Source organism: Corylus avellana, chromosome 2, assembly GCF_965113065.1.
Source record: "Corylus avellana chromosome 2, dhCorAvel1.hap1.2, whole genome shotgun sequence".
Taxonomy (NCBI): Eukaryota; Viridiplantae; Streptophyta; class Magnoliopsida; order Fagales; family Betulaceae; genus Corylus; species Corylus avellana.
This window is the reverse complement of record NC_142491.1, coordinates 23,700,375-23,728,036: the sequence shown is the minus strand read 5'-3', so window position 1 is coordinate 23,728,036 and position 27,662 is coordinate 23,700,375. Positions and strand designations below refer to the sequence as shown.

The window sequence follows — 27,662 nt, the reverse complement described above, 5'->3', positions numbered from 1 at the left end:
CATCCATTGTCTAGATAATAATATTTGAATACTTCATTTCAATAATACCTCACTGGTGTTGTTTGTTTCTCTATATTTTAACTTGGGTCAACGGTGCGAGAGCTTGTCGAACGGAGAGACAGAAAGAGGTTGGTGACCAGAGCTTGCTGGTGGTTCTGCGGCTCTTACGTCTTGAATGCCGCATTTTACAGAGTAATTTTTGTACTTTGCTGATGAAAGATTGTTAAAAAAGTAATTAATTTTTATTTTTTTTCTTAAATAAGATTTGTGTTTTTTGGTTTGGACGGTTGCGTTTTTTTTTTTTTTTTTTTTTTTTTTTTTATATGGGAGTACTTATAGAGTTTCCAAAGGGAGCGATAATACAAATTTATTTTACAAAATCGTTGTGTTTCTAGCTAGGCATATGACGGTTGGTTTTCCTAGGGTTAGGAAGGGAAAGATAAATCGTCGTATGCCTTTTTCTTTTTTTTTTGGGAAAATCATGTGTTTCTAGTATCAGAATTCCCCAAAAATCACACTACAGCACAGATGGTGTTAAAATATTGTAGGGCTCAGATTTAATCAAATTTCTTTTAACCCAAACTTGTGGTTTTAAACTCAATAGTCTTCTTCTTCTTCCCTTACTGACAAGACACTTCCCAATATTACTTGTCCAGCAGAAAAATTAAGCTTAGGGTAGTGGTGAAATTTCAAGAGGAAACTTTAGAGCAAGAAATCCACTTTGTGTGCTTATGGGACCGAATGGATCTGGAAAGAGGAAAGGTGTGCTTTTGCTTTGTCTTGGAGCAAAAGGATATATGTGCAAAGAAGATAATAAACAACCCATTTTCCTCAATGAGAGAAAGAGAAGTACCTCAAATCCATTCCGTCCCTTCAAACTTCTTGCTCTCAAGTTTCCTCTTGAATTTTCACTTAAAGCATAATTTTTTTATGTTGCTGGAGAAGGAATGGGGAAGTCGCTTCTTCTATCTGGAGAGAAGGACGTTTGACAGGCGAAGAGGGAGAGAGAAAGGAGAATGTGTCTTCTCTGTCTTGTCTGTAAATAAGAAAATTTGATTTGATTGTGAAATTTTGCGTTTGTATAATTATGGGAAAAATATAAAAAAACCCTCCAAATTATCCGCCGTTTTTTATTTAGCTTCATGATGTTCTAAAAGTCATAAAGTAGGCCCCTAAACTACCAAACTGTCGCATTTTGGCCACTCCGTTAGTCAACACCGTCAGTCTGGACGGAAACTACAAAACGACGTCGTTTGGCTACAGTTAAGTTATAAAAATGTCCTTATATATATTTTTAAGGGGGAGCAAAACGGCGCCATTTTGCTCCCAAATGGGTTAACTAACCCTAAGCAAAACGGCGCCGTTTTGCTTAGGGTTAATAGAATCCATTTGGCCTTCTCGATCAGTCCCACGCGGACATCTCCCCCCCTCCCCCACACGCACGCCGTGGCCGATTCGCTTCTCCACGCCCACAGCTCCGGTGATCCAGCCCCTCACGCCGAGCGTCCGTCGTCCCGTCATCACGCCGTCGTCCTGCAAAACCCAAAAACCCAGAAATCATTCCGTCCAAACAGCCCAATCGGATCTTGCCGTTGTCACGCCGTGGTCCTGCAAAACCAAAAACCCAGCAGGTCGTGCCGTTCGTCCCCCTCAACTTCGATCGTCCCCTTGTCACGCCGTGGTCCTGCAAAACCGAAGAAGCCACAAATCTTTTCCTCCAAACAGCCCAATCGGTCACTGAAGGTAACCCATTGAGTTGTTCCTATTTTTTTTTGGGTTTGTGGATAATGATTTTGGGCATTTTGCAGATGTATTGATGGTCTGATTTAGTGTGAAGAAAGATTGACTTTATAGTGTGAAGATTTCGGCCAACAACTCGTCAACAATGGAGAAGATTGGAAGTGAGCTCGCTGACGATGATGCGAGTGGCTGTGTACTGTCTATGGAAAGTTCACCGGCGAAGTCTACCTCTGCGTGTACGAAATGCCTGTGCGGAATTGAATCACCAGTGATGACTTCTCGCACGCAGAAAAATCTTAGTAGAAGGTTTATTGGATGAGGTAAATACAATGTGCGAATTTAGGGATTTAAAATTAGGGGTTTTCGATTTCTTACTTTCTTCGTTTCTTCGTTTGTTTGAATTTTGTACATTGATTGTTGGTTTGTATTTGTGGGAATTTTGTACAGTGATTATCGGTTTGAATTTTGTACAGTGGGATTGTTGGTTTGAATTTCATTTCTCCGTTTGTTTAAATAGTATTTGGAGGAATTAAGCATTGAAGTCAATTCAAAAATGTTGAATGAATTGACTTCATAATTCTAATTGTTGTTGTGAAGACGTTTAACTTTTAAACTCCATTTTATTTTGCTCCCCAAAATCTCAAAATCAAGTCCAGCCGAACCCATTTAATCATAGCAGTAGAGCTATCAAAACAAATAGCAGCCCCAGTCAAATATTTACATATAAAAATGAAAGGTGAGTAAATAAAAAATGACTGGGAAGTTTCGTTACCATTATTAAAAATGGAGTTTAAAAGTTAAACATCTTGACAACAAAATAATAAATTATTAATTTACCCAACACTGCAGAATTATGAAGGCAACAACAATCAAAATTGCTGAACGAGAATGTTCAACAAATTGACAATAATGCTTAATTCCTCCAAATGCTCAATTATTGCTATTGCCTGTGCTCAATAAATGCTATTTACTTTTGGAAACGGAGTGCTAAAATAGTTCATGCAGAACTCCATTGTTTGAGGAGACATTAATTTTTTTTTTTTTTTGTAAGGATCATCATTCATTAATCAAGTAAAAAATATATATATATTTTACCAAATTGGTTTGTGGTCATTAATCCTACGTTATAATTTCACATTCTAAATGTTATTAGTTGAGGTGACATGTTCCATGTTTTTTAGTTCTGTGGCCGTGAGGAGAAAAAAGATTAGAATATCCACAATTGTATGAGTGGCACTCATCAAATGTGAACCTATTGGAATATTTATTTGGGTGAGAATTTATATTGAACTTATTTGTATATTTAAATTAAGTAATATAAACTATGAAGAACCCATTGTTTGTATATTTACATGAAGTAATATAAACTATGAAGAACCCATTATCTGTATATTTAAATGAAGTAATATAAACTATAAGCTTTAAACTATTTGAAAAAATAAATTATTAGTAGATGACTTTGAAGAACCCATTGTTTTTCAGTTAGCACTAAATTATATTACACTATGTTTGTGAATTGGTTAGTAATTCTCATTTACCAAATATGCAGAGTGAAGGTGATCGTGGTTGTGATTATTTTATGTGAGTTGACGAAGAAGCTATGCTCCCTGTGTCACAGTTCAATGCCCAAATAGCTTATCAGAAGAAAGGTTTTGAAACTGAACTGGCGAAGTTGACGTTGCAGATTGCTGTTGAAAAGTGCAAAAACAGTAGCATCGAAAAAAACTTAAGGATGTCATTGGCCACTTGTTTGATCTTAGCTTTTTTGTTGTTGTCTTGTTTTGTTAATGATAGAGAGAAACGTTACTGCACTATTAGTAGGGCAATGTTGCCGTGAGAGGGAGAAACCTATGTAGTTTAAGGACTATTAGTTAGTGGGTTGTATTGAAGTACGAAACCTATCTCTTAGTAATTATATGTTTGAGATGTTTCGATTTCAATTTCCTGATATGACAATTTGAGGAGTTTCAATTGTTTGTACATTCACCTATTCCAACTGAATTGTATTGCTTGTGTTCTTCAAAGCAGTGTTTACACGTAATACTGGTCTAATTGGTGTTTTTCCTGTGCAATTGTAGTCAAGAGTATGTTCATGATATAAGGAAATGATTTTGGGAAATTAAGTTCAAGTTCAATTTTCTATCACAAATAATAAGTTGTAAATGCGTCTAAACATTAACCATATATATATTACACATCCAAAATGACCAAATTGTAGCATTGACAATGTAAATGTGTTTGCCATTACCCATATATATATATTACACATTCAAAATGATCAAATCAAATTGTAGCATCAACCATATATATACAATGTCATATATATATATATATATATATATATATATATATATATATATATACACATCCAAAATGACCAATTGTCTTTGTAGTAATCCCTTTCCTTGGATCTAATATTTTTGCCAATCTGGCTTCTTCCTTTTTCTCTTGTTATCCTCCATTACTGCAATTGCCTTCTGCATGGTATGTACAACAGTTTTACCTCTTCTTGCAGGCGTTGATGTACATGCAGTAGTACGCCCCAACTGTGGTTGAGAAGGCTGAGAAGCTCCACTTGGTTGAGCAGACCCTTCTGGTTGCGATGTTCCATGTTCCTGCGTCGACAAGTATGGGCTCACATTAGCATTCCTTATATACAATTCATATTCTAAATTGTATAAAAAATTAACGTGTCGATTGAGAGTCGTGTGACATTAAAAAAAAAAAATTTGAAAAATCACAAAAAAAAAAAAAATAGAATGTCACTGCACTGTAAGATCTTTATCAAAACGTCACTTCACTGTAACATCTACTTATCAAAATTGAAAAATCACATAAACAAAAATAGGCAAAATCAGAAAATTTTCAACTAAATATCAAAGTCTCTATTAATGATTACATTACATCATCGGTAATCATCTGCATAAATCACACAAACAGCTTCCTACCACATTAACCACATTAACCACCTAATTTTCATTTTACCTGTTAAACGTACACACCTGCATAAATCACACAAACAGCCTCCTACCACATTAACCACATTAACCACCTAATTTTCATTTTACCTGTTAAACGTACACACTTTAAACGATATATTCAAGCTAATTTTTTGTTGGGAGCTTTCATTAACTTCATTCATGCTCTTCAAAACAAAACAAAAAAAAATCCAACCCAAACTATAATAATCCACGTGCCAAACTGTATCGATTCTTCTAAACATAAAAATAATATCATTTAATTAACATCATTCGTCAAGTTGAATTGAAGTGTATCATAATTTAACAAAAGAAACACCAAGTGGGTTGAAGTACTCACATTAACACTAGCATTCCTTTTTGACTGTGCGGACTGTATATTAGGTGGTCCATACAACCTTATGGTGTTGACAGTACCCTGAAACTATGTAACATTTTATAAGTACAATATTAAATAGTTGAGATACTATTATAATTGAAATATTGAAACAACATTTCATTGTGATCCAAAATCAAAATGCACCACAATGAGATAATGTTATAAATAGTTTGCTCACACTAGCATTGCCCTGCGACTGTAGTGTTTGATGTTGAGAAGGCCCATATAATCTGACTGTGTGGACAGTACCCTGAAACTGACCTCTACCTCCACCCCTAGTCCTTGGTCCACCAATATGCACTCCAGTAGGCCCTCGCCTAGTCCTTGGTCCACCCCTTTGCAGTCTAGTAGACCCTTCTGGGGTAGGTTGAAACTGACCTCTGCCTCTACCTCTACCCCTACCCTTACCCTTACCCCTAGTACTCCCTCTACCTATAGAGGATGCACCAGTCTCTTGCGAAACCTGCAGATATGATGTAAACTTGGTAAATCAAATGTAATGAACTAATTGTCATGAGTAATGACCTATAAACAGTTTATCACTTACTGTTTCAGCCTCAATGGTTGGCTGGGGAGTTGGGTTCTGACCATGTACAGTTCGACCACTACCATCTTGTACCTATGATAATAAACTTGTCAAATATTAACATAATACAATATATTAAAAAAATAAAAATAATAATAATACAAAACATGTAGTAAGTCAGCTCATGTTGTCTAGCACTACTGCTTCCTCTATTGTAATTCACCGCCTCTACTTTGTTTCGTGGACATGTTCTGCTATTGTGTCCAACCCCTCTGCATTTGCCGCATCTCATCCTCACTCCACCCTTCCTCATACGGTATTGGTTAACCGGCTCTTCTGGACCCCTTGTCCTTACTTTTCTCGGCCTCTCTGGTTGTATTCTACTTATGGGGGGATCCACGTGGTCGTAGTTAGTCTTCACCCATTGGTCCTCTCCGTGCATTGGATACACAATGTCATCGTAGGCTTTTTTATACATCTCAACACTATACCAATCATCTACATAGTCTTCGGGGTTTGCGTTAAAAAACCAAATTGCTGACATTGCATGTGCACATGGGATTCCTGTCATGTCCCACTGTCTACAGCCACAAGTTTTCCTCAACAAATTCACAACATATTGTTTATTATTATGTGTGACTTCATATAATCCAGTCCCAGCATATGTACTGTAGCAATGCCCAGCAACCTATTCAATTTCATCCAATTTGGCAACAACCCTTGGACATAGCCTCCCAATCATGGTGCGGATGCCATCCCTCTTCGTTTGATATCTCTTCATCAACTTCTTCCTTACGAATTCCAGCATCGATATGATCGGCAGGTCACGCACATTCAGGATGTAAGCATTGAAGCACTCAGAGAGGTTGTTGACAAGTAGATCACACCTCGAGAATGTATTGAACCAAGCTCTGGACCATGAGCTTGGGTCAACATTTGACAAGTAGTTGTATGCATCCTCACTTATATGCTTCAATTCATCCATTTCCTTATGGAATTCAGCTTCAATGTATGCTGCAGCCGCAGCCCATAACTTGTCTTTCAACGCAAGACCACGATGACCTGCATCTCTGTAGTTCGCATACAAGTGCCTCACACAGAACCGATGGTCACCCCCAGGAAGCACCACATCAAACGCTGGTTGCAGCCCTTACAACCACAATGAGTAATAAACAACACTTGGTTATCTTTTGATGAAAACAATGAAAAACAAAAACAAATGAACCTAATGAACTTATAATATAGTTACCTTTTGACGATCAGAAATGAATGTCCAACCTTGTGCAGGAGGGGTGCCAAGATCTGAGACCAAAGTCTCAAGAAACCATATCCAACTGTCTTTGGTTTCTGCCTCAACAACTGCAAGTGCCACTGGGTACATGTTATTATTGCCATCCCTCGAAATGGCCGACAAAAGCTGTCCCTTATAAGTCTCCTTCAAAAAGCATCCATCCAACCCAATGATAGGCCTACAACCAGCTCGAAAACCTTTCTTCATAGCAGCCAATGAGAAATACAACCTTTGGAAACATGTCGGATGGTTAGGTAAAGGTCTATCAACCTTCATCATGACACAACTGCCCCGATTTGTTTGTCTAACGGTTTCACAATAATCCCAAAGCTTCTTGTATTGCAGCTTGTCTTTGCCATGAAGCATTTCCTTTGCAATTCTTCTAGCCCTATACAATTGCCATTTATTAACATCAACACCCCACTTGTCCTTCACTTCCCCAAGAATTGCCTTCAACGGCATGTTAGGTTGCACTCTAAACTTATCAATAAGTCTATCAGCAATCCATCTAGATTTCACAATCGAATTCCTATGCTGCCTTGTACAAGTGTGTTTGTCTTGTATAGATCTAATTTCAAATGAATCTTGATCCTTGCATTTACGACCGTAGACCCGATACCTACAACCTGGATCCCTGCATACGATAATACATTTGGCCAGGTAATTTTTTTAAAACCTTATATCCTTACCTTTCTTCAAATTGTTCTCCCTAATTGCTTGTCTAAAGACTTTGATTGAGGGAAACATCTGGCCATTACTCAACTGTGGATTCGACATGTGAGTTTGTTGAAACTCTGTTCGCCTAGTTACAAATCTGGCAACAGATGAAACCTCATTCTCCTCATCACTTATAGGAGGGGATACAAGAATGTCACTTCGGGCCGTGGTAGAGTTTGCATCATCATCCTCAATCTCATCACCATAGCACTTACCCCTTCCACTCTTTTTTCCAGCTCCCCTTACATTTGCATTTTGGTTATCATCCTGCGCCACCTCATCATTCTCATCCTCCTCATCATTATCTTCATCCCCATCATCACTCTCATTACCCTCCTCATTACCCTCAACACCACCCTCCTCAACATTTCCCCCTGCCATGGATGGCCCAGGGAGGTTGTTATCTTCATCAAACAAGTCCGGTTCGAAAACTTCTTCCCAATAAGGATCATCTCGATCAATCCTACTATTTTCACCATGTTCACCATCATTATCATCATTGTCGTCTTCATATTTATCATCATTAACTGCAGGCTCATCAAATGACACAAGATACAACTCAATAACCGGTACCCCTTTATGTGCAGCAACCATTTTCAAGACATTATGATCTGATGAAATTAATTTCAAACCACCTTGAAAACTACAACCTGGCTCTAAGTAATACACCAAATCCCCTGACTTGTATCCATATTTTTTTACTATACCCTCAATCTCAAAAAATGACAACTTATCCTCGTCATACGTCTCATCATGCACATCTACGTCACCCCCCACATATGTGCACATAAACCCCCTATTAATCTTACCACCGTAATGCATCTCAAACACAAGCTCTCGTATAGTCATCCTACACAATAAAAGAATTAATGAAAATTAACAACTCAATAAAATATATATATATATATATTGTCTTGAGCTTAAGTAAATATCAACAAGTATTAAGTACAGCGTTAACCTTGGTTTCAATTAATTAAAGTCACTTTACAAGAAAAATAAAAATAATAATTAAAGTTAAATTGTACAAGGCATTCAATATAAAGTAAAGGAACATCCCGGAAACAAATCTAGACAATATATGTTCATTAATTATGTACACCTAATTATAAAGGCACATGCAACTTTATATGATCATATGAGTATTTGATATGACATTATTTTATACGGCGTTATTTCATAGGGACCACAAAACCGTATACACCCGAGCCATAGGTATTCCTACTTATTTTATCATTGACCACTGCATAAATGTGGGACCACAGAAAAAGGGAAAAACATACAAGTAAAAAAACAAGTTATAAATTTAATGGCTCTAGAATTGAATACACCCTACCCGAATTTTATGGTTTTTTATTACTGTGCCTATATACAAAAACCGAGCATGTAGTTTCAATTCAAATGTGTGAGGGTTTGGTGGCATTCACATGTGCTTTGGTTTTGCGTCTTTGCTTATTCAAAAGGGAGGAGAAGAAGGAAAAAAAAAAAAATAGAGATACATTATTACCATTTAATGCAAAGTAATGCTACATCCACGTCACCCATTGCGGATGGATTTCATAAATAGTAATGGGATGTAGGGTTACTCCACACTATAAAATAAATTAATTATCGTGATTTTATATGTGCGATAAAAAAAAATAAAGAGTACAAATTAACTAAGTGCGATACATATTTTTGTCAAGATAACTTTTTTATGTTACGAAATGACCACACAATTTTGTTTCACAAAGTGGAAGGTTGATTATCGCTTTCTAAAGTTTGATAGTGCTTTTGTAAACAATGTGTAAGTTGGGGGGAGGGTGGGCCAAGAATAATTTTCCCTTCTCGTGCCAAAATATATACAACTGCTAAGGTTCTTTGTTAATGTCTACTTTCTATTGGAGTTCATTTAAGATTTTGCAAGCCAAATATGTGTTCTTAAATAAATAAATTTAAATTTAAATTTGTTGCAAGTTCCTCATTTGGGAGTGCATTTTAAATAAAATGCCGGTCCGTCCATAGGTTGAAAGAAGCAAGGTGGGTGCGCTGCATTTGGACAATTTCATTTATTTTTTTTTGTTAATTTTCGATTAGCCCATGGGGACCACAGAGTTTGTTCACATTTTTCTTTCTTTTTCCTTTATAGCAGACAACAAAGGACCACAGATGGCATGCATGGCATGCATTACAACAAGGGGACCACAGAAAAAAAGGGAAGGCAGAATGCCCCCAAACAAATCATACAACCAACCCATCCGCCAATAAGCAGACAATAAACTCATCATCAACCAATAACTTCAAATATTATATTATACAGAAAAAAACAATGGGTCTACAGACAAGGAAAAAAATATACAAAAACATAGGGACCCATATCACTTTCGGACACTATAAAGTCAATCTTTCTTCACACTAAATCAGACCATCAATACATCTGCAAAACGCCCAAAATCATTCTCCACAAACCCAAAAAGAAATAGGAACAACTCAATGGGTTACCTTCAGTGACCGATTGGGCTGTTTGGAGGAAAAGATTTGTGGCTTCTTCGGTTTTGCAGGATGACAGCGTGACGAGGGGACGATCGGAGTTGAGGGGGACGAATGGCACGACCTGCTGGGTTTTTGGTTTTGTAGGACCACGGCGTGACAACGGGAAGATCCGATTGGGCTGTTTGGACGGAATGATTTCTGGGTTTTTGGGTTTTGCAAGACGATGGCGTGACGACGGGACGACGGACGCTCAACGTGAGGGGCTGGATCACCGGAGTACTGGTCATGGAGAAGCGAATCGGCCACGGCGTGCGTGAGGGGGAGGGGGGGCGATGTCTGCGTGGGACTGATCGAGAAGGCCAAATGGGTTCTATTAACCCTAAGCAAAACGGCACCGTTTTGCTCCCCCTTATATATATATATATAGAAGGGCATTTTTGTAACTTAACCGTAGCCAAACGACGTTGTTTTGTAGTTTCCGTCCAGACTGACGGTGTTGACTAATGGAGTGGCCAAAATGCAACAGTTTGGTAGTTTAGGGGGCTACTTTATGACTTTTAGAACATCAGGGGGCTAAATCGAAAACGGCTGGTAGTTTGGGGGGCTTTTTTATATTTTTCCCTATAATTAAATTATCTCATTGTAAGGTTTTTGGCTTACTAGGTGAGTAAGGATAAAATAATTAAAAAATCCACTATTTTTAGAAGAGCAACAAAAGTAGTACTGATCATGACAATGTGAACAATGATGTTAATTTCCATGATGAGAATGGTTACGTTGGTAGGATTTGTTTTCATATAGAATTTGAACTTACAGTTTTAGATGCCTAAACATATAATATTAATTTTAAAATTGATAACTTTCATTTATACTTTGAGCTTAAATATCTCATTCAAACGTGATATAAAATTTGTGCACTAAGAAAGAGTAGTACCTACGTTAATTACTTATAGGAAAAAAAAAAAAACCCCCTTTTGGTTCTTTGGTCTCCAACGCATGCAAACTCCTAAAGAAAAAGTGATTCTTGTCCAAGAGGTAAACATAATGGCTTTCATTTATTTTCCCTTGCACTCTATATTTATTAATTTTCTTTGCTCCGGAATCTGAGGTAAGGTTAAAATATGATAAATATGTCTTTTTAGCCCATAAGGACATTTTATATAACGGTTTGAAGTTGGTATTTCCCAACAAATATTTTATCATCAATCTTCCTCTAATTGTCTTTCACTAGATCTTAACACCATTTGTATATACGTACCGATAGATTAAACATGGAAGTAAAGGATGCGTTGGGTGTAGTTGTTCTTAAATATCTTGAGGGATCGTGTAATTATGTGAAATGGAGTATTCAAGTACAAACCTATTTGATGGCTAAAGATCTTTGGGACACAATTGAAGCAACCGCCAAACCTCCTAAGCAAGAAGATGATGAAGCTGCTTTCAAGGCTTGGAGCGACAAGAATTCCATGGCTTTACGTGTGATCAAGAATTCATGCCGGCCAAACACATGTTCTGAGATTGGGGAGATTAGTTTCGCTAAAGTTGCATGGAATACTTTGGCAAAAAAATACCTCCCTAAAGGTACTAGCTCATGTCTCTCTATCTCTCTTAAATGCACATGCATGCTCAAACAAAGACAGCTTTGGGTGCAGTTGTTCCGCAAGTTCTTGACAAAGATAATTATGTGGAGTGGAGTGTTCAAGTAAAATACCATTTGGTGGCCCATGATCTTTGGGACATAGTTGAAGATGATTACACTATTGTCCATGCTTGGAGGAATTCTATGGCTTTACATGTGATCTAGAATTCATGCGAACTGGACACATTATTTGAGATTAGGGAGATTAGCTCCGCTAAAGTTGCATGGAATACTTCGGCAAAAAAGTACCTCCCTAAAAATACTAGCTCAAGTCTCTCTCTCTCTCTCTCTCTCTCTCATTAATGCATATGCAGGCTCAAACAAAGATGACTTTGAGTGCAGATGTTATTCAGGTTCTTGAGGAATATAATTATGTGGATTGGAGTGTTCAAGTAAAAGACAATTTGATGGCCCATGATCTTTGGGACATAGTTGAAGGAACCACTAAACCTCCTATACAAGAAGATGATGAAGCTGCTTTTAAGGCTTTGTAACACCCCACTCCAATGATACACAATATTGTCCACTTTAGGCTCCCCCAAATCAGACTTCCTAGGAGGTCATTCATCCTGGTACTACTCTCGTAGAAGCACGCTTAACTGCGGAGTTCTGATGGGATCATGACCATCACGGCTTTAAAACGCGTTGTTGTCATTAAGGATGTAGTATACATTTAAGCACATTCTCATCTCCATACCCAGGCGATGTGGGACGTCACAATTACCCCCTCTTAGGACCCAGCATCCCCGTTGGCGACTCTCATGGGATTAGCCCATTCTTAGCGTCCGTCCTAGCGAGTGCCCGCTAGCGACCTTCATAGGCTTGTGTACACTCCCCCCATCTTAGGCTGGGCAATGGCTCTTATATCATTTCTAACACCGCACCCCAATGACACACAATATTGTCCACTTTTGGCTTCCCTAAACCAGACTTCTTAGGAAGTCATCTATCTTGGTACTATTCTTGTAGAAGCACGCTTAATTGCGGAGTTCTGATGGAATCATGACCATCACGGCTTTAAAACGCATTGTTGTCATTAAGGGTGTAGTATATATTTAAGTACATCCCCATCTCCATACTCAGGCGATGTGGGATGTCACAGGCTTGGAGCAAGAAGAACTTCACAGCAGTACATGTTATCCATATTTCATATGAAACAAACGCATTTTCTAGTATTAAAAATATTAGTACTGCAAAAGAAGCTTGGGATACTTTGGTAGGTTTCTCTCTCTCTCCAATGCACATGTTCAAACATTAATCTTGTTGATAATGACTCAAATTGTCACCAAGTGTGAAGATAATTGCTGAAAAATATCAATATTCAAGTTGGTGGGATCAAGTCCTATTTATCTATAAGAAAATAATGTTAGTTTTAAAAAGAGTCTAAGAACAACTTGGAATTGGATTTTTGGAGAAAACGTGTGTGGATAAACATGTGGGCCACAATGCTTATCTTCATCATAGAAAAGACTTTGTATTCATGATGGTTTCGTTTTCCTAGCAACAATTGGATTAGAATTGCTTCTCCTCTTTTTTCGTGATTAAGCCTCTATAAAAGGATATGCATTCCTTGGTTAAGTGGGGATCCGAAAAATTCAAATTGGTGATAGCACTTTGTGGCATTTACAAAGTGTAAAGAGTTTTTCTTTAGTGAGTATTTGAGAGGGACAGTTGAGTGGAGTGTACAAAGGGTTAAGGGCTTAGGTTTGGGATATTAAACTTGAGCGGTTCAGGCTTGTACCATTGTACTCAATATTTCTCAATAGTAAAGAATGAGATCGGATCACGCCCTGTGGACGTAGGCATATTGCCGAACCACGTAAACTCTTTGTGTACGTGTATGATTGGTGTGTGTTCTCATGTGTTTTCTTTCCAAACTTGTCTTTTGCTTAAATGGCTTGTAGAAAATTGGTTGTCAATTAATTATCAATTTTCCCAACAAATCTTAATGTATAATAAAAATGAATTCTACTAGAGAATACTTATTAAAAAAAAAAATTCAAAAGGTTAGGTAAAATGTAGAGACTAGCTCCCAAGAAAATAAAAAAATAAAAAGAACTATTTAAATTTTGGAAGCTTTCCCTAAAACCATGACCCATCAAAAGTTAGTTAAAGGAAGCTTTGGTGCTGTCTGATAGAGTAATTCTATTAGTCATCTCATTATCACTTTCTCATCCTCTAAATTGAAGTAGGGTGGTTCACCAATGAAAAAAATCAATTTTTATGCACTAATTATTATGAGAGCGATGCATGTCACATTAGTTTTGGGGATGAAATGAGGATCATATGATGTGTTTTTTGTGTTTTGGTTGAAATAGTATTTTGATGTGATATTTAGTGTATTGTGAAAAAAAATTCTTTATTAATTTTTTTAGCTTTTTAGGGAGAAAGAAAAGAGATGGGGTTGGCAAACAAACTCCTATATACTAGAACTTGAAGAGGAGATATTTTGTTTAACCATGGGTTTAGATACGATGGTAATTTAACCTTATCATGGTTTCATGAAAGAGAGTGTGTAGTGTTTGAAGGCCTCAAGCAGCGCCTCCAGGCAACTTTGTAAACAATTTAATGACGATTCCTATAATCAGTAACACTTGGGGTTTCACCATGAAGATTACTTATTACACAAGTTGAAAATCATAAGCTCATAATATAATCTGATTTGTTGAAAATCATTCAGTTGTATTTATGTGTTGCGTACATTGCATTTTTATTGATTCTTTGTTGTTACACTCTTCGCATTTTAAAAATACTATTTTAAAATTTTATAATATATTTTTTTATTAAAATCTTTATTACAGTTGTTTCTCCCTGGTTTTATGGTCGGGTAATGAATAATTATCTAGTAAAATATAATTAGTGAGCTCATGAATTTTATAGTAAAATATAAACTTTGAATCAATTAGTAAAATAGTTTCTGCAAAAATTTTAGTCCAGATAAAATATAATAAGAATTTTCCCTCCAATTAAATTTCCTATGTTGTTATAAAGAAGTTGTAGGCAGACATGTGATGAGTTGGCTTGACGTGGCAATAGCATGCTTCAGTTCTTGTTGCTACTAATTCTAATTCTAATCACCTTTTACATATTAATTTCATAATAGAACCAAATTCATGTTGACCGTGAGGCCTTCCTAAAGGTTGCGCAAAATTGGAATCAAATCAATGTTGACCATGAGGCCTTCAAAAAGGACTTCGAAAAGGTTGTGCGAAATGGTGATTGGAACGCTGTAGAGGAATTCCTGATGTGCCATCCCGGTTCTGTAGGTTTGAAAATCACAAAAGAAGGCAATACGGCTCTTCACGTTGCTATTCAAGCTAGGCATGAGCATATAGTGGAGAAGTTAGTGGTGATAATGTCGGAACAAGAATTGGAAGTAACAAATAATAAGGGTGACACAGCTCTAGTGTATACAATTTATAAGCAAAACTACCGAATGGCAGAGTGCATGCTTAGAAAGAACGTGAACTTGGTCAGCATTAAAAGTTCTTCATATGGACTTTCGGTTGTTACGGCTCTTTTATTTGGGCATGAAAAATTGGTTCGCTATCTCTATTCTCTCACTCCAAAGGAAGATCTAAAGCCAGAAAAAGGTTGAAGCGGTGCTACACTTTGTTGTGAGGCTATAGACAAACGAAATTTAGGTAACAACTCTTGGTCTAATTATCTGTTGGTCCACTATTTCGAATAATATTTCAAAATCTTCTCAATATATATACTTATCTTTTTGTTCTTTTTTCATTTTTTTCAACACCACAGATATTGCTTTGGATTTAATTGAGCGTTGTCCAAGTTTGGTGTTTGCTAGGGACAATTATGATTGTAGCGCTTCGTATGCATTGGTTTCTAGACCATTGTATGCATGCGTTTCTAGACATTTCACATTTCCAAGTGAAAATTGGCTGGTGCTTCGGAAACGATGGATGTACAAGTGTTAGTACAATTCATTTTTTCTTTGCTTTTCATTAGACTTTATTGGGATTAATTAGCCTCATCAAAGCACTGAGTAGACAAGCTACTCCACCTTGAGAGGTAGTACATCTATATAGACAATATATAGGGCAAAGCCAAATGTAAGAGGTCTATTAGTTATTTATTTAATCTTTTTATGTTGCTCTAAAGAAATTAAATTGCTCATGCGAGACACTTGAACTGTAACACTGACTTCTTACTTGAGATTCATTGACCTTTTTGAGTGGAAGGTATACACATTTGACCCGCTCGTGCCATTAAGAAAATTTGTTTGAATATTAATCAAAGCTTGAAAAAACGCCAAAGTAATTCAATAAAAATTCTTGAATCAAGTATGCTGGTACCTAAACTCTCTTTAATTCCCTAAGAAATTTCTTTTTTTTTTTCTCGTCATAATTACTTTAAATGATAATTAAAATCATGATTCATTATCTCCGAGAGGTTGCTTAATCGGTTGAGATCATGCCTAATGAAGCAGAGATCACTAGTTCAAATTTCTCTCTCCCTCTTATGCGAACATGTCAAAAAAAAAAAAAAAAAAAACCCATGATTCACTTCTATCAGAGTTAAGAATAATTGAATAGCTATCTTTCTTTCTCTGTTGACAATATAAATGCATAAATTACTTTGATCATAATTCTTTTAATTAATTTTTGTTAGAATATTAATTAGATGACTAAATTCAACTTAATTAACTTCATATGAAATTTAACTATTTTATTAATAAAAGCGAGCTTCGTTAAGTATTGTCCTTTGCTTTTCATGAAATTAAGGATTTCAAGGAAAAAAAAAAAAGGCCTTTTTCCTTTTGCTTTCACTGCATAATAAATCTATAAATATTTTAATCCATGTAACAATTTTTAATTAATGAAAGGTCTTCTCAAACGTACATATATAATAATAATAATAATAATAATGGTGTGTGTTGTAGTCTTGTAGATGATGTAGTGTAGACTGTAGAGTTGAGAAGAAAGATAAGAGATAGAAGAGATAAACTCTTTGATTGATGCATTAAGAAGGAAAATTGAAGGAAATGATTCAAATGAATGATGCATTGGAAAGTGAAATTGGTCAGAAGATGTGACTTGGCAAGCTGGATTCAACTAATTTTTTTTTTTTTTTTCTTCTATTCTTATTCAACGAATATTTGATTTCCCCTCCAGGCTCCAACCAACTTCCACCGATGACAAAAATATTGGAAAAAAGCGCATGACACATAGTATAATTTTTGGACGGGAAATGTCCAAATTGTCCTTTTTATGGTTCAAACATGAAAAAAGAGAGTACTTTACAAGGGTACTTTAATCAATTTAATGACATCAGGATATTTTGTTTCTATTGCACTTCTCAATAATTTTTCATGCCACCATTTTATCAAATGTGTTGATAGATTTAATCTCTTCCTATATATGCTTCCTTTGCAGGCAAAATTTGAGGTTATTTAGATATTTTAATTTGTTAGAAAAAGTAAATATAATTTTGAACACTTGCACATTGGTCGGTTCTATTTTGAATAATAAACATATTGTTCATTTTGTGTAAATAGTGATTTTTTAATGTCTATGGTTGAGCAAATTTTACTTTTATTTTGCAGTGTTAGCTATGTTGTGCCAACTAGTTCTGAAGCTCCTTAAAATATTTGGTGTACTTTTTTTTTTTCTTTTTTTTTTCTTTGAGCAAATACAAACAAAGGAAATTGCATCCACTCGATTAATTCTTTATTAACTTTTTGAATTTTTTTTATTTGTCTATTTTATTTATAGTTTAATATGGTTAAATTGGCATTGATTTGATTATTGACAAAAGTATCAAGGATTTATATGACATGAAGTTGATCCATGTCCAAGCCAATGAACTTCTGGGCATCATGTGCAAGCAGTTTTTAATTTCATATAGTGTACAGTGGTGGGACAGTAAAAGTTCTGATGCCATCTTCTATGCTATCAAGAATGGGAATTTAAAATTTGTTGATAAAATAGCCAAAGAAAGCCCACAAGTACTACTTGTGTCAAGCTGCAGTGATGATAAACGTTTTTCAAATGCATTATGGGCAGCTATCTTTCATTGTCAAGCTAAAATATTTAGCCTTATATGTGGGGTTGATGGGTTGAAGATGCTAACATGGGACCGTGATATACAAGGCAATAACATATTACAGATGGCAGGGAAGTTGCCACCTTTTACTTTGGTTAATCGCACCGTTGGTGCAGCTTTTCAAATGTAAAGCAAACTACAATGATATAAGGTACCTCCCTCACTTTATAATAATCTTGTTTGTGGTATACATATTGAGGACAAGTCAATGTTAATGTACCCCTAAATACAACACCCGTACAATCCAATCCAAGGAATCATTATCTCCCATACAAATGCTTGAAGCCATTTTAAAGGTTCATGTTAAATGTGCTGTGCTACAGTACCAGTGTCCATATGGCATTACTATATTGATTCTAAAACTAGATATGATGACTCCGTTAAACACAACTACGTGATGCCTAAAAATACTAATTATTAGAGCTCACTAATTTTATTTATATTACTTAGTTAATTTGGCCTAAAATACAACTAAAATTTGACTTAGAAAATGCTCATACAATATCTTCACAACTTAGCGTCTTAGCCCAATCCCAAGTATCATAATATGCTACATCTCCCAGCACCACATGGAATTTTAGTACTGGAACTTTCTAAAACTGTACACTAACATATATATCAACTATGAAACTTAGTACATACCCATACAATGGCTTCTAAATCCAATCCACTCCACCCAATCTGATTCGGAAACAAGATAGAATGGCATGTAGGAAAGTAAAATTGTGATTTGAAAACAAGGATACAATAGGACTTTTAGGAACGATAAGGCTTCTATTAGGACTTTGAATAGTACTACCTCCTCAAAAGCTTGAATTTTGAGCAACGGCGTAGAGGGGAGAGAGAATGGGTTATTGGGCGAGGGAGTGGCACTTGGAGAGTGAATGAAGGTGATACATCATATTAAAACATAAATTCATAAGAATATGCAGTGGAAAATAATTTAGACATACCTTTACTCATTTCTGTTCATGCTGGATCTTGATTTGAAACAGAAATCACTAGCTACATAAATGCTGATCGAAGTTAAATTTTAGAGAGAGAAGTTTCTTTTAATTAATGTCTAATTATGCATTTATTCTCATACAAAAGTTCTTTATTTATAGGTTATGTTAAGGACGTTCAATTACTACAACACTATATTTATTTCTTTTATCAAGGAATAAAATTCTCGCTCATAATATGATATGAATATTGACTAAGTGTAATTTTATTTATATTTTGGTAGCCTTTATCTATAAGATTAGTTTAGCAAATGTAGGCAGTGGAGAGCATTGTCTATCCCTATCATAAGGAAGAAAAAAACAAAAATGGTAAAACTCCCAGAGAATTGTTTACGGAAAGCCACGAGAAATTGATGAAAGAGGGAGAGAAATGGATGAAGAGCACAACAACTTCTTGTACAGTGGTAGGTGCTCTTATTGTCACAATTATGTTTGTTGTAGCCTTTACTATTCCAGGCGGTAATAACCAAAATACAGGATTCCCAATGTTCTTGAAGGACAAACTGTTTATGTTCTTCATAATATCCGATTCTATATCGCTATTTTCTTCTTCAACCCCAGTCTTAATGTTTTTGGGAATTCTTACGTCACGTTACTCAGAGAAAGATTTTTTGAAATCCTTGCCATCAAATATGATAATAGGTCTTTCGACTCTCTTCTTCTCCATTGCAATCATGATGATAGCATTTTATGCTGCTCTTTTAATTATGTTACGTGAAAATTCATGGATTTTTATTCCGGCCATTTGTTTGGCAAGTGTTCTTGTCACCCTGTTCATATGGATGCAATTCCCACTTCTTGTCAACATGGCCATTACAACTTACGGACCCGGTATCTTAAATAAGAAAATAATGAAGCGTTTGAGTTCCGTTAATATGATGGATCACTGAAGAATTTTCAGTAGTTGGCTCATGTTGCTAATGCATTTGATGTTTTTACGCTTTTTATTTCTTAATTTTCAAATTTGTTGGTTACTTTGACAAAGGATATATTACTTCTTAACCCAATATATTTTCTCTAAATAAGTGTCGACCCTATTCCTGCATGAGACTTCACCTTCAAAAGAAAAAGAAGTTTCATTAGGCCACAAGGGTATTAGTGTCCCAGGCTATAAGGTTCATAGAATTAATAAGTAATAATTATTGGTTGATATAAACAATAAAGTCCATATCTTAATTATTCGACTTAGAAATGAAGAAAATATGTGAACATCTGAACTATTTCATACATATATAATTTAATTAGATCATAAGCTTTGACAGTATTCACTTGACTGATTCAAATTTTTTGTGAAGTATTTTACTTAATTAACGCAAATGAAAGAAATTAAATTTAATATTTTGAAAAAAAAAAAAAGATTTAATCCTTAAACTATATACTGTAGAAAGCAAAATGATATTGAACCATCTCAATTTAATTGAGCAAAAATGGCATTACTCGCATCCCTACACTCCTAAGCTATATCTACAGTGCTGTGACCGAGTTCTGGTAGTGCTGCAACCGAGTCCTGACAGTAGCTCTGTGAAGTCTTGGTGGGGTCCTAGCGAAGTTTGAGAATGAGATGCTCAAACTTGAAAAATAGGTTACGAATTTTAAAAATAAAAATCATTTTACAAAGATTAAAAAGACTCTTTTAGTCAAACTGAAATATTTTCCGTTGATTATTATTTTCCTTTCAAAATACAAAAAATATTTTTCAAAAATTATTTTACACCGAAACAAATGAAGCATTACTTGATATCTGATTAGGTCATACAGAGTTCTCCTCCTAATCCAAAAAAAGACCTGTGTATTAATAATGTAATTTAATCCATGGTATCTGCTCTATTGTAGTGGCTAATTGTTGAGTTAGCTGAAGCTGTTTGGTAATTGGTTGAGTAACTTATAAATGTAAGAAAAAGAGTATATATAGTTCTCGATCAGCGCCTTCCGTTCATAAATCATAGTTCATATTTTTGTTATGTGATCAACAAATTTGTCCAATGTCAAATGTCAAAAATGGGTAAAAATTGTTGTTGGGAACAATCCCACTCAACCCGCCCATCCAAAGATTCATGGGCCTCAAAGTCAAATCCGGCCCAAACAAGGTAAGCAATTCAAGAGTCAGGAACCATTTAAGAAGGGATCGCTTTCCAAGATAATATATTCTCCCCAAATCAGTGAAATGGAAGAGGTCATTCTCCATGAGTAACATCTCCTCAAGTCTTTCCTTCTCAATCTTCCAGGCAAGCTCAATAAAAGGGGTGTCGTTGGAGGCAGATTCATATAATTCTATGAGAACAAAATATGGAAGCTGATTCTAAAGTATCAAGTCGTCTGCTATATTAGATCGCAGCCATGGTTTACTTAATATCTAATCGGATTTTCTGGATTTTCTGAATACCTCAAGATCAACTCAATGATAAAGATAGCATCCAATAAAATATCTTTTACAAAATGGTCAGTTACCTCAAAGGCCTCTGAATAGCTACGGCCCACTTTTTCTTTGTTGCTTTCAATTATATTTGTAAGATCCTCCTTGCTCTTTCCCTCGGTCCTATTGCAGAACTCGTTTAATTCTTCAAGTTTGCGATGAAATGGGCCGATTGAAACTAACTTTGGAGTGTGAGCTTCTTCATTTACTTGACGAAGTTTCTTGGGAACTCTGTAAATGCAGCACTCAGGCCATTCCTCCAATATTGGTGGTGTTGAAGTATGACTTGAATTGTCAAGTCACTTTTGAGTGGCCCAACAATATTCCTTTTGTCTCTTGGATAATTTTTTGGTGCTTTAGTTCAACTTGGTTTTGGAATACCCGGCAGGTTTAGAGTTCTTGTTTTAATAGACCTATGTTCTACTCCCACAAGGTTTTGTTTTTCCTCCTACTGTTGAGAAACTTTTTGGCCGACTATAGCATCCATAAAAGGGACATAACTTCAACCTTTGTACAGCAGCACAATAACGAAGAAATCTGTGCCATCTCACTTAGTTTTCTCACGTGTTTGTGTCGTAAGGCACTTAGGAACAAAGAGAGTTTTTCTTGTATTAGTTTTCTTTATTTTTTTCTTTTGTTTGAGAATGAGATTTGGGTGTATTAGGGCTTTAAATTTTGAGTGGTTTTCTCCCTACTACTCTTTTGTACTCCATCTTTTGTTAGTGAATTCTCTCCAAGTCGTCTCCGTCAGTGAATGTAGGCTTGTTAAGCCGAACCACTTAAATCTTGGTATAGTGTGTGATTGATCTATTTTCTATTCTGTTATTTTCTGCTTCTTTGGAATCTTGTATTTTAATTCCATGCACAATAGGTGGAATGTCAATAACTAACTCCTTGCATTTAGGTTCTTTCCATTGGATTCACTAGCTGTGGAGCAGGGCATGTTTTCCATCCCTCAAGCTTCTTTTCCTAGTGAGAAATTCTTGAAGCAGTTTTCGGTATGGTGAATTTGAGGGAATCCAAGTCTCCGAGCTATGCCTTTCGTTGCTTACCTTTCTGTAAACCTACAAAACCAAAGCACGCGTTTAGAGGATGTGACAGGTGTTGGCCAATGGTTCCTCCTCCGATGCTTAAGTTAGTATGTATATCAGCTTAGTATGCGTATTTGTGGTCCCTCAAACTTTCGGTCTAAGGCCTTTTATAGCTGAGCATGCGGAGGTGGTTATGATGGTTGGGCGGAGGATCCGGGGAGTTGGGCATAACGGATGGAATAGTTAATATTTGTGTCTCCTTTCTTTATGATTGATAAGAGGTCGTTACATATGTTGACAAGATTCCGAGGATGGCATTGGCATGTATCTGTGAGGTGTCTTTAAGAGTAGGATTGTAACTGTCCCAGTAATCTTCTATGTGCGAGCTGTCTATCTAGCCGAGCCTTGCCCCTGATATGATAGATGCATCTGGATGTTAAGTGCAGGAGGTTCATTGTAGCCCCATACCTGGACTTTGGCCGTCCAAGAGTGTAGGGGACGTCGTTGTATCCATTGCTTTGTGCTGGGCGCTTTTGGTAAGCCCATTTGGATGCACCGGGCTTTCTTGGGCCCACGGGCCTTTGACCCGTGGGCTCGGGTAATGGGTTTATGTGTAACAGTTACCCCCCAAATTCCTTCTACCGAGACTTCGAGAGGAGAGAATTCAAACTCTCGATCTTCTAGTGGTGTTCTTTTTCAAAGGTAGACCGTTCAAGTGTCTTTCCCTGCTTGGTTCCCTATAGCAGTTTTTCTTGGCGTCTTAGCCATTTATGGAACCTGACATCTGCACATCCCGGATATTCCGAGATCTGTTGCAATCTTGCAATTTGTAAATCTTTTGTCTCTACCCACGTAAATGCGCCGTTGTTTGTCCACGTGTTCTTCTAGACGTGATTCAAAAACTGACGAAACAAATATCGATGTGTGAACGGTGCTTTTGGTTACGTTTTTTGAAGGGAAAGCTGGCTTGAGTCTCTTCGGTTCAGTCGCGACGGCAGGCTCATGATGTCCTTGCATTAAATGCCTTGCGCCTTGTCTGAGGTTTCCCCTTCTATAAAGATTTCGCCGTCGACCTTCATTGCTTAAGCCTTCTAGATTTCCACTCATTTATCAAAGCTTAGTGCTTTTGATTTTTCTAGTGATCATGTCTTCTCAAAAACTTCTAGTATAGGTTGACGAGATCGTCGATGAGCAATCATCAAAGACTCCTGTAACTCGCTGCTCAAGTGACTCTTCAACCAGAGTGCGTCCGGATGGTGAAGGGTCTCCTTCATCCTTGCACCGAAACTTTGCGCCTCGGCAAAGATCGTACTTCTCGGTGGAGGACGAGAGGGTGCTCTGCCACAACTACGGCATACCCTCGTCGGTTTTGCTATATTTTCCAGATGACTCTATTGGAATGCTTGGTGGTCCTGGAGGAATCTGCGTTCATGAATGTATGTTCATGGCAGGAATTCGCCTACCCTTTTCTCCCATAGTGAGGGAAATGTTATCTTTCTTGGGGGTGGCCCCTCTGCAACTTATGCCAAACAGCTGGTGTTATTTCATGGCCACACTTCTGTTGTGGCCCCTTGTATTTTCTGGGAAAATCCTGTCGATCCCCGAATTTTAAACATATTTGGTCCTCATTTCTACCCTACTTTCGAGATGGTCACCATTATGGTTCGTGGGAAGAACCAATTTATCAAGCTCGGGAAGACCTTCTCCAACAACAAGCATTGGGCAGAGCAATTCTTTTACTTATCCGGAGCCTGGGAAGCGTCAGCATCCGAGGTTTTTCCCTTGCAGCATTCTGTTCCTCGAGAATGAGGAGTCTCCCGAGAAAGCTTTAAGTGTTTTCGGTTCTTCCTCTCTTCTTCTTTATCCTGCTTTACATGTCCTTACTTCCCTTTCCTTTGCAGGGAAGGAATGCCCTACACTGAACCCGGAGAAGCAAGGCTAGGTTGACTACATCTTGGAGTATTCTCAACTTTCTGAGAATGCAGATCGGATGCTTTTTGGTAATATCATTACTAATTCCACTCTTCTTGAGTGTCTGGGGCACTAGATTCTGGAGGACAAGGTTGTCTAGGATCTTCAGGGGAACCCTAAGAGTCCAAATCCAACTGGTGACAAGGTGGTTTCGAAATTGCCTGCCCGGCCCCCAAGCATGAAGAGTCGAGCGCACAAGAATGTCTCATCTTCGGGCAAGCTGGTTCCAACCGCAGTGTCTGCTTCAACGAATTCAGATCCAACTTTTAGGCCATCGGATCCCCATGTTCAGGGCCAGGTTTTGTCAGTTTTGATGTCTGCAACGGACCCGACGGTGTCCAAGAGGAAGGCTGATAGAGGCAAAGCGCCCCTGGAACCGCTTTCAAAGAAAGGGCGTGCGGAAAAATCGAGGGACCTCCTGGACATGTCATCTTCTGTTCGGCTTAATTCCGTACCAATGACTTTCGGTCCTCTTAGAGGCTCAAACGAGGCGTTAGGGCCTGTTTCTATAATGGAAGCTGCTCTTCTCCATATAGTACCCTTGGAGGAGTGACCTCAAGAGCCGGGAGAGCCAATTGCCACTCGTCGTAAGACTCGTACTACATCTCCTTTTGAGGATAGGCCTATAGACCCCCCAGTTGAGCTATTCGACCAGGCTCCCGTATATCGAGGACAACCACTTAGGGGGCATTCTGAGAGGAGTTTACTGATTATTAGATCTTTAGCCTCGGGTTTTGTGGGAAACCCTTTATTGGCTGTCACTAAGCAGCTTCTAGCGGGCTATAGCCGAGGATAGGGTCGGCTTACTCTAGAGATGTTTGTGGACAAGTTGATCCATTGTCATTATTCGGTAAGTTGTTTACATTTTCTCCTTGTATCCCTTTTTCGAGTACCTTTGCTGTTTCTGACGTGATTTCCTTTTCTGTAGTGCCCCACTCTCATTGCAAGTTGGTATAAAGAGTTTCCAGAAGGCTAGCGGGAGTATGCTAATGAGTGGGTTGAGCTTCGGGATTTAGTTTAGAAGCTGAGCAAGTGGCAAGAGGCTTCTAGTTCTCAGGACCCTAACTTTGAGGTGGAGAGTCTCTGCCGTCTATTGCCAGAGAAGGAGAACGAGCTCTTTGCAATCAAACTAAGGCTCTGTGAGTCAAAGTTGGCCAATGTCCATCTTCAGACGTGCCTATACGTTGCTAACCGGGACGGCCAGGAGTTGGTGGAGCATGTTACAGAGGCGGAGCCCACAGCTGCCAGATTAGTTGCAGAAAATGTGAAAATCGCAGAGGAGCTTTCTAAGGTTTGAGTTTCCGAAGAGGGCTTTCGAAAACTTTTTTGAAACGCTTGAGGCTCAATTATCCCAATTGGAAGATGCTCATGAGAAGCTTGTAGGTGATTTGGGAGCTTCCCAGGCCTGATGTGATCAATTTCGCCAAAGGTACCGCTATTGGAAAGCTAAGGCAGTCCAGTACCTTGCAGAGCTATCGTTTGTTGCTTGGCTTCAGGATTTGTTGTGGGCCCACGAGTTTCATTGGGGTTTTGAGAATCATCGGTACCTCACCATCCGTAGAGATCAGTTTGGCATCGACCCTGCCACAGTGGAGTAAAACTTCTTGGAGGTGTCAGTTGCTGTTGTTGACGCAGGCAGGGAGTTGATTCTAGATGCTCCGAAAGTCAATTTGCATGGGTTTTGCCCGGAAGCGAATTTACCCCCCAAGCCTTTTGGTCTCGAGATCATCATAAATGATGATACTGATGAAGTGGGAGCCGTTCCCCATACTTAAACATTTTTTTGGTTTGTTTGTATAAGGATTTTTGCTCTGTGCTTATTTGAATTGTTGTTGAACTTCTGACATTTTTTGGATGCTTTGAGTGCTTTTGCTCTATGCATATTTGAACTATCTTTGAATCCTGGTATTTTTAGATGCTTTGATATTTCCGGCCACCTTTGAATGTCCTCGTTGTTGTATTCTGCGGTTGGGTGTCCTACCCCCCACGGCCGAGGATTAAAATGGATTGTAAACCTTAGTCATTAAATTCTCCGTTAGTCTTTTGGTATCTGTCATTTTAGATTCCGGAGTCCATCATTATTAGATGCATGGCCTCCGATGGCGGGACACGTGGTGCGTCGCTGTTTGGATTTCCTAGGTGATTCTGTGCGGGATGTCTCTTCGCATCTAAAGGTGACCCTTCATTTTCCAAGGGCTTACGCACTATAAATATCCCTTTAGGTTGAAGGTATTTTCATTCAGCTGACTACACTCTTTCTCTTTGATTTCTTTCTTCATGGGTTCTATTTCTTCATCTGGGAGTTTGGCAGAGACAAAGTCATCGGCTGCTTCTGCCTCATCTTCATTTCATGGGGGTGTGGCTTTCTCATCCTGCTCGTCGACTGAGCGGCCTCATTCTCGAGCTCTTGGTGATTTTGAGGCAGAAATTGCCGAACTACGCTTGCTGTTGGAGGCATGGGAGCGGTGCTTGGTGGACCGCTCTAATCAGTTGGCAAAGTTGACGTCCGACATCGATGTGAAGGATTATCAGATAGTCTGGAAAGATTGGCAGCTGGAGTCATGAGATTGACGGATTGCGGATCTCGAGGCATATCTTGTTAGTATTCACAAGAAAAGACGGGAGAAAGGCTTCGATTTGTACTCTGCCACCTGGCTGTTTCTTAAGGAGGAAGAGAAGTGCCGGAGACTTCGCAGGAAATACCAGCTCTGGAAGGCTAGGGCTCTTGAGAAAAATGGTTCGCCCAGTGAAGGTCACCATTCGTAGCCTTCGATATAAACGGCAATGGCCTTTCCAGGGCCTTAGATTTTTTGTTCATCATATTCCTGGATGATTGCTCAAATGTGATTCTTTATATAACGTCACTTTGAACGTAGAGTACCAAATCGATCCTGGATGTGATGTCTTCGATGTAGTTGGATAAACAAGTAGCCAAATGTCTATTGTAGCTTGATTGTTCACGCAACTGTTTTGAATTGATCTTTTGTAATTGAATCTTCTTCTAATGTAAAAGTCTTCAATGAAATGTTTACCTTTGATTCTTTTGCTGTGTTGCGCTCTGTCTTCCTAGTTCGACTTTCGCTGTAGTTGTGTAATGAATCCCTTTTTGGCCTTGTTTGTTTGTTTTGCCATGCTTGAATATCTGTGTTGATGAATCCTCGGTCTTCTTGGTTGGATTTTATTAAGGGTATGTTCCAATGTTTCCATGGTGGGAGATTTTTTTTGCTAAGGGTTTACTCCCTAGTTCCCGAGGAGGGAGATTTTTTTTGCTAAGGATTTACTCCCTAGTTCCCGATGAGGGAGATTTTTTTGCTAAGGGTTTACTCCCTAGTTTCCAAGACTACTGCAAGACAGGGAATTTATCATCGGGCTTGATGGTCGTTTTGACCAAGGGTTCTCCGACGCTTAAATGAGTCGCTATAAATTGACTTTCATTTT

General features: G+C 37.8%; 2 pseudogenes; one reads left to right on the top strand and one right to left on the bottom strand.

Moving 5' to 3' along the window:
* The first annotated feature begins 32 nt into the window (after positions 1–32).
* On the top strand, positions 33–19,699 carry LOC132168153 (uncharacterized; annotated as a pseudogene).
* On the bottom strand, positions 1,336–9,173 carry LOC148587526 (uncharacterized; annotated as a pseudogene).
* Positions 19,700–27,662: the final 7,963 nt, after the last annotated feature.